Below are 11734 nucleotides of genomic sequence, written 5' to 3' on the forward strand. Positions count from 1 at the left end.
CATATTGGCATTGCTGACAGGAGGGTTATTATAATCTGAAATAGTGAAAATGTCTGTATGCCAGTTACTTTCCAAGCTGTTTAAATGAAACCTGGCATAGACGCTTTCAACCAGAATGTGTGCTCAACATTCTCATTGCTGTTACGGACAGCTTGTGTATTCAGGACAGTCTGAATAAACATGTATCTAAATATGTATCTAAAAATGTATCTGAAAGAAGAGACTTCCAACAACTGACTCAAATCATATACATACAGTTGTTTTTTGCTATTATGTGCACTAAAAACCATTTTTAACTGGGTTATCCATCCATCCATCCATCCATCCATCCATCCATCCATCCATCCATCCATCCATCCATCCATCCATCCATCCATCCATCCATCCATCCATCCATCCATCATAGGCTATCCCATCTGAGAGTCAGGGTACATCCTTAGAACAATCAGTTAACAAGGATGCCAGATTTTCCTGCAAAAAAAATGAACCAATACTAGTTGCATAATTCAAGAACACCACAGGCTTACTACCAGTTGGGATAGAACCATTTCTGAGTTGAATAGAAAGTTGTGTCTTTTTTCTTCAAATTTCTTAAGGTGCTTTATTGTATTTTAAATACGGGGAAATTATTGCTGACATGGTTGCCCAGAAGGGACGTGAGTAAGACGGTGCATAGACATCATTAGACCAGTGTTGATTTGGATTGAAATCCTTTTTTCTATTTAGTCTGAAATGTGCTTTCCTTTTGTTCAGCACCACGGGAATTCTCCACGCACCCACCCATCTGCCCCGAGGCTCACAGCTACAATGTCATCAAGTTTTCCAGTTATATTCTGACAGAGCTACTTTTTTTGAAATAAGATCATTTATGAAGTGTAAAAACAAAAGGGAAATGGAAAGCGGGGTTCTTAATAATACTCTCTATTCACCACCAGCAGCTGGTTTCATTTGAACGTTCAGTTGCCCATAGCAACCACTACTATTCCACTATTGCTTTTTAACTAATGGAGTCACATTCGGCATTGTGTCAGTTCTTTGGCCAGAGAAATATTGACAAACACATTTTATGTGCTCCTACATTGACCTTATCAGAGCATTGTATTTCAGTGTTATTACAGCAGTTTTAAGATTGCTTGTTTGTGAACAATCGGTTTACAATTAACCAAGCAACCCAGTGGGCGCGCTGTTAGGAGATAATGCCTTTCTAACTTGTATTCCTGATGGACAAAGGAAGAGATTTTCTAGCAGTGCCTTTAAGAGATAGCATCTCTTGAACTAACATCACTGGGTTGCCGTTTCCCAGTTTACGCTTGCTTGCTGTAAACAGGTCAGCTGCTTCATTTATCATTTATTCATCTTTATTTGAGGGGGTGTTTAGCCTGGTGCATGACGAGCTTACATGCATTGTTGTACAGATTGGACTTTGCAATGGATATTGAAATCAGTGCTTTTGATTTAACAGTTTGATGCCTTTTGTTGGAATTGTAAGTTTTAGGATTCTTTAGTGTCATTCAGTCTGCACTGAGCCACAATTTTTCTTTTCCTCTCGCTGCAGATTTTGACAATGTTGAGGAAAGACCAGATATTGGCACTGAAGGAAGAGTAAAAGAGGCTTTTATTCCCAGACTAAATCATTTTTTGTGGTACTTCAACGTGTAACATTAGAGAGCGATTTGCTTCCACTTTTTACACCTACACAACAATCTGACAGTATGTGGACTTTAATTGATTTATAAAACCCAATTATCAAAATCCTTAATCGTATTTTGTTGTTGCTTAAATACCCAACATATTCATTATGGAGTACCTGTATGTGTTTTTATCTTTAAACAGATGAGTGAACTAATCGCATATAATTTACGCTCACAATGCACGCATAATCACAATAACAAAGAACAGATTAGTCTTGTTGCTGATTGGAATCATTTCACTGATTGCTTTGCTTACCAAGCGTCTGAGGTTATATTTGTCCTATATTTTATTCTGCCTTGCTTGAAGGCACCAGACTTCAGATGTGTGCATTTCAATTATAGTTGAACAGTGGTTTTAAACTTCTGACACTCTCCAAGGGAATAAAGAAGAAGCTGCAGCTCACCGCGCTATCCTGCTGTTCCTGGCTTGTTGTGAGGAGAGGGGAGTCTTGAATAATTAACCTTCAAGCACTTGAAAAGTCAGGCACCATGTTCTATTTCTTGGCTCTGTTTTGGGTTTTGAACACTGCACTAGTTCCAGCTCAGAGTCAGTGTGGTGTGGTTGATGTATACTCAACAAACATGTAAACGCACAAAACATTTTCCTATTTCATCTCATAACTGATCAACAATGTATAAGCACAACAATTTGTGTATACACTCAGTATCATTTCCGGCTTTAATAGCAACCACTGTTTCTTTGTGCAACAGTCCATGTGCTACCACAAAGCGAAAGTAGTGTGGTCAGCTAGCTGCTAAGGACCGAGTGTGTCACGGATCTGCGGACATCACCAGATTGTCAATAGTGGCCTGTGAGATGTTGGCCGATTCATCCTGGAGTGCATGTGAATGTTAAGGGATAGGTCATTTTAACTTAACCTTTTGGGTTTGTTTATTGATATTTTTGTTGAGTACTGTTTATATCCCACTCTGCATTTAGTTATTAATAGTTGGTGGCTGGAGCTCAGGAGGTTGAGCAGGTCACCTACTAATTGGAAGGTTGGCAGTTTGATTCCTGGCTGCTCCGGGCTGCATGCCAATATATCCTTGCGCAAGATGCTGAACCCCAAGTTGCTCTCCAAAGCAAGTGTTGGAGTGTGGATGTTAGACAATAAAAGCACTTAGCTTAGTTCAACATGGATGTGTTTGTGTGAATGGGTGAATGTAAACATGTTGTATCAGCACTTTGAGTGCTCAGATAGAGTAGAAAAGCGCTATATAAGAACTGGTCCATTTACCATTTATTATTAATCTCTGTCTCTGTCCCACAGCATGTCTTTTGTCCTGTCTCTCTCCCATCAGCCCCAACCAGTCTCAGCAGATGACTGCCCCTCCCTGAGCCTGGTTCTGCTGGAGGTTTCTTCCTGTTAAAAGGGAGTTTTTCCTTCCCACTGTAGCCAAGTGCTGCTCATAGGGGGTCGTTTTGATGGTTGGGTTTTCTCTGTAAAGCGCCTTGAGGCAACTGTTTGCTTGATTTGGTTCTATATAAATAAAATTTTATTTTATTTTTTTATATATGTTTGAACCAAAGTAGAAATATGCCCGTGCAATGGAAGTATTGAAATATTCAAAATACACAAATACATATCATATAAACAGTCATCTATAACAATAATCACATTTGTAATCTACCTTTTAAATGTAACTTTAATATGCTAAACGTATTAAGACTGGCTAAAGAATGTAAACACATAGATTTTGATAAGTTCCTGGTTTTACAATTTATAATGACAACTAGGAACTGGGAAATACTACTATTCATTGTCTATGAATTTTCTTATTACAGGAAAAAAAGTGAAAAAAGATAGCTAGGTCAAAACCTTGTCAAAGTGGATTTACTCAAGGAGTCCATGCTGCAGTTATGATAAAAATTTATGTTCCACATCTACAGTCATTTGAATATTTTACATCACTAGCCATTAGGTGTCAGTATAGAAACCTCACAAAGGACAACCTTAAGCCAGAATTCACCTCCAGCCAGTCTCCAACACTGTTTGCCTGCCTGCAGTTTGCACTCCTTTACAATTAAGCAGACATCATTGTCACCTCCCTCCCTGCGGTTTTGATATTGCCAGCATTTGTCTCCAGGCATCTCTAGAGACAGAGGCTTAGAGCTTCTGTGCCTTTCACTCTGCTTCACATTAAAGGGAAGTGGCACAGGTGAATACATGATGGGGTTTGTTCTGAATGCTGCATAAATATTTTATTTGGCCCTGATATATTTTTTTTTTTTCACACATAAGCCATGACATCATCATTTACTGCTGTAGTGTGTCATAAGTGAAGCATTTCTCTTAGACGACGGTGGGAAATACTGCTTCATAAAAGAATGCATGAATGTGTGAGAAGCGAGCTCACTAATTCTTACCTTAAGCAGTATCCACAAAACAAAGCCTTGAATTTGTGATGCAATAAAGATGTAAAATCTGGAGTTCAAAGAATTAATTGAGATAGCTGATAAGAATAGCTGAGGCAGATGATCTCAAACTCGCAGAGGGTAATGTCTCTTAAGAACACTTAATGAGGGTCATAAGAGAGAAAAATCCAGATTTTACACTACAGCTCAGTAAGTGTCCTTACAACCCGGTTCAAAAAAGCCCCACTGTGTTCCCCTTTCAAGGGCAGACTCCAGTGTGACAAATCACTGGCCTTCAGCTCCCCTTCATACTGGAAAGGATGACACCAGGTCAGAGACAAGGGCAGGAGGATTTGCTGCCCACCACAACCAGGCAGACAACCATCTGCCTCAGAATCCCTTATGAGATGGCCCGATCCCCCCAGGCCCCTTCTCAGAGCTCACACTTCTAACACCATTATCCCGTATACATACGTATGGCTGTTTTTCCATTACTTCAGAGGTTATTACACCGACTTCTATTAATTTACTGTAGGCTTTCTTGTCTAACAAAAACACTTAACATAAAACCTACCTCTAATATTAAGCCGAGTCTTAATGTTAATATCTAATTTTTTTTTTTTAATGGCTGCCTAAGGGAAGGTAGTTTTGTACTGCTTTTCTCCTCTGAAAGCAAACTACAGTGCACACATGCAGCTACTTCTCATAATTCAAATACATAACACAAATATAGGTGAGTGTGAAACCTGGTGCTATTATTATTTATTTTTAATCTATCTGTTATTGCCAGAAACATTTTCACATAATGCATGTATTACCATAATGTAAATGATGGCCTTTATAAATATTACCTATTATGGAAATGCTTTTCTTAACTTCCTCTGTGTCAATTAACTTTGTGCTAATGGAATGACTCATGTGTTCAGTTATCCTTTAGAGTCTGCAATAGAAAGAAATATCACCAAGGTAAATGCATCTATTTTTTGCTCCAACTGATTGCATTTCTTAAATAGAAGTCAATAAAAATCTACATATAAATATAAATAATGATTTTCACAGTATTCTTCCAAACTGTGCTATTTGGATTCAGGAGTTAATCAGAAAAAAACAAAGGTAGAGTACAGAGAGACATACAAAAACAGTCATCCTATTATTAGTCTGACAAAACACAAATCCTCCAATATTTTTGCCAAACTTCTTTCAAGTTAAATAACATTTTTAGTTGGTGTAAATGTTCTTTTCCTGTTTCTTTTAGCTGTGCATTCTCCAGTGATTTCTGTTAATGTCACTGATGTAGAACTTGCTTAAATTTATGGTAACCTATTACCAAAGAATCCATATTAATGGCTGGCATTACCTTTCCTTCTCATGGCAATGCGGCGCTGTTCTTATGCTGCACCGTAGTTCAGAAATCCAAGATTTGACAACTGACTGCAAAACATCTTCACATTTGCATTTGTTGGTAACATGAGACGACCTCCATAATATCACTGTAGGTGGGCGACTTTAATGCTGATCTCACAGTTTTATTGGTAACAGTGGTCTGTTGTTCTAAAGGGGAGACACTACAGGTTAGACAGTTTAGCTAATAGATTCATTACAATAAAATGTTTAATAACAAGTTTTCAGAAATTTTTTTTAGCTTAAAACTTTTCCAGAATAAAAATCTGATCATGTTTACATTTTTTCTGGACATCAGAGTCAAAGTTTTTTGTTTTTGTTGTTTTTTTTGTTTTTTTTTTTAAGAGAGGGGAATTTGGACATTTCTTTTTATCCCTTCATAAATCAGAAAATACTGTCATTCTGTCAAACACAGCCAGAAAGAAATCCTTTTTTGGGGCTTTGTTTTTAGGAATGTAATATTGTTCTAAAAAATCTCTGAAAGGCTTTGAGAAAATCTGTAAAAACTGGAATAGAATATGGACACGAATCAAACCAGATGCAGGTGGAGGTGATGGGGGAGATTAAAATGTGTGTATTGTATAATTCTTTTAATAAGAAACTAGAAACAAATGAAAACATATGTAAGAGATATCACCAATTAATTATTTGCATTAAGGAACTTTTTGTATTACAAGATCTTTTTTAATTTCATGTTTTAATATGGAAATTAGGTTCTCACTAAATATGCACTAATTTGCATAAATGTCTAATAGTGTAGTAAAACATTTTCATTCCACTGTGTAATTGATAGTGGAATAAAAATACTCTAAAAGCTCAAAACTGACCAGTGCATAAAAAACATGCTTTTGCCTTCACCTTAACAAATAAACTACACGTGCTGTCTCTCCCTGCCTCGCTTTCTTAGGTAAATTTAGGGCACTTCATATCATATAAACATATTGCATAAACAGAAATAACATACGTAGAAATGGCTCTTCTGATATACATCAGCTTGTTGTTACCCACTCCTCTGCAAAACACAAACATATGCATCCACTGAGACCCACACGTGCAGGTCTGTTTCTGGTTCATTTGCCTTCCTCTGTGGAGCTTCCTGCAGAGTTTCTGGTTCAGACAGAGGTGCTTCCTTTTAGTTGAAATTCAAATGCTGATGCACACGAAACACTTCTGACAGCAGTCAAATGAAGCACACTAAACAGGAGGAAAAAACTTTTTTCAGAGGAGAAAGAAAAACAACATGTTATCAGAAGTGGTTCAGCTCTGAGCTTGACTTGTTTTTATTCAAGGTGAATCACTCCCATAAAATGTTTCCCTTACTTGACAGTGGCATGGTATGAAGGTACAAAAATATACTGCTATATTAGAGTACAGCCTATCAGTTGTGTCTGTTTATTGTAAGTGGATGCACCAAAATACACTCACCAGGCGCTTTATTAGGTACACCCTGCTAGCACCAGGTTGGACCTCCTTTTGACTTCAGAACTGCCTCAATTCTTCATGGAATAGTTTCAACAAGGTGCTGGAAACATTCCCCAGAGATGTTGGTCCATATTGCTATGGTAATGTTACATAGTTGCTGCATTTACACAAATTTGTCGGCTGGACATCCATGATCTGAATCTCCTCTTCCACCACATCACAAAGGTGCTCTATGGGACCGAGATCATGTGACTTTGGGAAATGGAAATGTTTTTCCAGTCTTCTGTTGTCCAGTTTTGGTGTGTGTGAACTGTAGCCTCACTCTCCTGTTCTTAGCTGACAGGTGTGGCCTTCTGTTGCTGTAGCACATCTGCTTCAAGGTTCAACGATGTGTTCAGAGATACTCACGCTAGTTCTAACGACAGGTTAATTGAGTTAGTGTTGCCTTCCCATGAGCTTCAACGTAATCTGGCCATTCTTCTCTGACCTCTGACCTCTGGCATCAACAAGGGGGTTTCACCCAGAGAAACTGCCCCTCACCTGAGTTGCAGAGTCTCTTTTTCAGACCATTCTCTGGTTAGAGATGATTGTGTGGGAAAATCCCACAGTTTTTGAAGTACTCAAACCAGCCCCTGCACCAATAACCATGCCACGTTCGAAAGCTGAACTTTAGCAGGTTATCGTGACCATGAGTACATGCACTGAGTTACTGCCATGTGACTGGCTGATTAGATATTGGCATTAATAAGCAGTTGGTTAGGTATACATAACAAAGTAGGAGGTGAATATGTATAAAAAAAAAATCATGAGTGCCAAAATAAACCATACATGTTTTTAATGCGTTTAATGATTTTACTGCACATTTGTTTGATGTTCTTATGATGTAAAGCACTTTGAAGTGCCTTGCCGCTGAAATGTGCTATACAAATAAATTTTTACTTACTTACTTACTTACAATACCCTTAAATATACAGCTGGATCTTTGTGTGCAATATTTCTTCAAACCAAGACGATGAGAGCATATCCCAGACAGGCACAAAGGGGTCTGGATTTTGCTACTTATAGACTGCCATCTCTGCATTGACACATTATTTCAAATACACAAAAGGATGACTACCTTTTCTAAATCCTGTGCAAAGAGGAAAAACCAGAAGCAGAATGGGGAGGGGGGGGTGGGGCGTTCAAGGTGTTAAGCTCATTTTTTTTTCCTGTTTGCTTTTAGTTGGAAATAAGAACCAAGTCAGTGTGAGAGACAATAAAATGTATATTACATCACACTCAAAGGGAACATTTATTGGCTTCCTCCCACAGCCAGTGGTGATGGGAGATCAACTGGTAGTGGTCCGTTTGAGGGGGGGAGAGATAGGGAAGGAGCATGATAGAAGGATTAGGCTTGAATCTGGTCCCTTATCATTCAGTTCAGTCTGCTGGCTCAGCAGCAGTAAGCAAATTGAAACTAACAGGATCTGCTGTAGCTACTACCTCCTCACAGCAATATGTGAGCCAAGCCAGGCCAGACTGTCATTAGAGGACTTAATGTCCTCTGCTACTGCCAAAGGAATCCTGACGCACTTTAAGGACCAAACTGCTTTAAACAAAAATGACATTTTCACATTTGTTACTATAAGATTGACCCCCCTGACAGAAACCAATAATCTTGATTGGGATATTTTTCAGGAACTTAAACAGATTTCGTTTTTTTTTTTCTTTTACATTTTTTCTTATCAGCGTTCAGTTTGGAATCTGATAATTCACCCATTACCCACGAAATGATCCCTTTGTACTATAATAATAATAATAATAAGAAGAAGCTACTTTTGGCTGCTCCCTTATTCACAAGAGGTCACCACAATGTGTAGCTCCAGATGTTTGATTTGGTATATTATCTTTAAAATGAATCAGTGACATTCACTGAATGTCACTGCAAAGCAGGGCATGCATGCCTTATCACACCATTTGGCTGTTTTTCTGTTGTGACTTTTAATGTGAAGTGGAGTAACAGAAGCAGGAACGATTACTTCACTCTTATTCTGCTGGATTTTGTGACCTAGATCCCCCAACCAGAGGTACATTACACAACTGTGAAAGAAACTTAAACTCATTTTGAATTCCAAACAGATATTACCCTAGGTTTATTCACTTCAATAGCTGGATAAGCCTCTTGAGATGAAACAGCTCATTAGAAGCATAAAAACAAGAAAAAAAAAATCATAATCAACCTAAGCTCCAGCACGACTTCTCTGAGTCATTCCAACATCTTTGGGTGGCACTGCATACAGGTAAGAAGTGATAATCGCACAAATTTCACAAATTGAATAGCACCCAACAAAATCCAGAAAGCTCATACATTCTTATAGAGAGTGTGAAATGGAATATTTTATTTTCTTCCCCACAGGTGTAGCAAAAATATGCAGTCCTTTCCTTTGTCGATGGAAACTTTGATTTAGAATTACCCTGGCTATATGGCAAGTTTTGAGTCACCCTTCATTTCTTAATATTTTAGAGCCAGATCTTCTTGTAATATTTATAGTGATCTTGAACAATGGTTCTCCAGGTTTAAAGTTTAAAGTTTTTCTTTGGAAATTTTCTGCTTTTTCACTTGTTTTCAGTCCAGTCCAGAGAGATTTTTTTAAAACCACTTCAAACACTGACCTTTGAATCATTCAATCATAAAAAAGTCACACAAGGAATGAAAAAGTGATTTATTGTCTACACATAGTAAAAGACAACTTAGCAAAGAACCAATTTTAAATTGTATCTTTAGGCACTTTGTTACTTGCAGCCTGTTGCAAAAGAATATAATTTGTTCCAATTTATTTAGCTGAATCTATGGAAAATACCAAAGATAATACAGTTTGACAGGCATAAAATAATATTTTTGTACAAACAAACTGATTCCCAAAGAGCTGTTAGCTGAAAACTTGTGCGTGTCCTTGAAAAAAATTTGAGTAAACTCGACAAGTGGAGGACAAAAAAAGCAGTGGCAGGCTTGAAAAACTATCTACATCTGAAAGTCATAGGAAATAATTCAGACCTGACACCGCAGCTGAGAGATGCAGCTGGCCCTTCAGCTGATCCATCTACTGTTTGCTGAAGCCTCATCAGAAATGGTCTCAGTGGAGAGAATGAAGGAAGAAGAATGGGGAGAAAAGTCTGAGGTATGTCAAATCCCACAAGAACAATCAGTGGCAACAACTCTTATGGAGTGATGAATTCAAATTTGAAATTTTTGATTCAAATCATTTTCATTATGTATGGAGGAGATCAGACAGGTGCAGCAGTGAGTGTCTACAGCCATCTGCAAAACATGGTGGACGCTTTGTCAAGATGGTGTTGGGGATCTTGTCAAAACTGACGGATCCACCTGCAGTACCATCTAAAAAGAATCTGATCAGCAATGACATTTTGTTAGTGCTGCAACAGTCTAACCCACAATAGAATCTCAGCACATGTTACCAGGTGGAGCTCATCAAGGTTCGATCTTATTCGCTGTCCTTTATATTATTTATTTGCTCCCATCTTGCTGTGATTGTAGTTTCTGTGCTAAGTCTGTGTCAAAGATAAATGATAAAATTGTTTGTGAGACCCTCTCAAGGGCTTTTTTTTTTTTTTGGTAAGTTTCCTGGAGCACAATCCATCCCTGATTGACTGCAGGCAGTCAATCACAAATGTGACTAAATGTCTTCCAGCTGACTGGCTCACAGATGATGTATCAATGTGAAAAGCTGTCTGTCATGACTGCCAACACTTCATGTCAGCAGTGGAAAGCTCTTTCCATCATTGCGCCCCCAGACTGTGACTGGACAGCTGTTTGTTTTTCATTGTATCATGAACAAAGTAAAAACAAACAAACAAACAATCGAAAGTGAAAGAAAGTGAAAATGAAAAGTTGAGCATTTTTATTTTTAACACCGGCTCATAAGTTATTAATAATAAAGGAAGCACGTGCATTAAAATAAAAGCAGTGTAATGTGTAATGGTAGCCATGTGTGTTGTAATTCACATGATTCATGTGTTTGTTTACAACCTTCCATGTTAAACACAGTCTCTGGATATCAACAAATCAAATATGCATGTGAACCAGCAGCTGAATGGTTTAAATTTACAATGAAATTTGTATTTGGGAAAAAAATCTATTGCTAATTTATTAATTTCATAATGTGGGCCACACTAATGTAACTTGTTTTGTTGACATTCATTTCTATTTTCCCTGCATATCCCACTTCAGTTCCCAATTTGCAGACCGAATCATGACTTTTAAATTTAGTCATTTCCACACGGAGACCACTTGGAATTGGTTTTAAATTTTGCTGATTGCTTTTAACGCATGGTTTAATCAAGTCCAAGGGCACACAGTAGACATTTTAACAATGCAACCCTCTATTTAAACTCTCTTTTGGTCTTTAGCAACTGCCCCACACCTCAAAACTCCAGATGTCGTTTTCACCTTCCACTTGAAGACAAAACAAACAAAAAAAAACAAAAAAAACAAAAACAAAATCATAGTGGATTTGCATATTTCTTTTGTTCTAAAATACAAATTAGCCTGTCCAGGGTGTCCTCACCCTGTGAGAACTGGGATAGATTCAAGCCCTCGTGCCCCATCTCACCCTCTCCCTGCCAAATTAAAATTAGCAGTTAAAATTAATGGTGATAGTCCATTCATTAAAGTACTGTACTTAAGGACAATTATTATGTGGATTGCTTTATTCTAAAAAATGTCCTATTGTACTTTTTATTAACTATAGCCATTTGAATCTTAAAATTAGACTCCACTGATCCCTGGGGTGATTTCATAGGCTCCCCACCAATCCATGGCATAATTAGCTTGACCTTTAAAAGCTGCAGCATTAAAGTAAAGTGC

This window comes from Archocentrus centrarchus, chromosome 9 (assembly GCF_007364275.1).
Source record: "Archocentrus centrarchus isolate MPI-CPG fArcCen1 chromosome 9, fArcCen1, whole genome shotgun sequence".
NCBI lineage: Eukaryota > Metazoa > Chordata > Actinopteri > Cichliformes > Cichlidae > Archocentrus > Archocentrus centrarchus.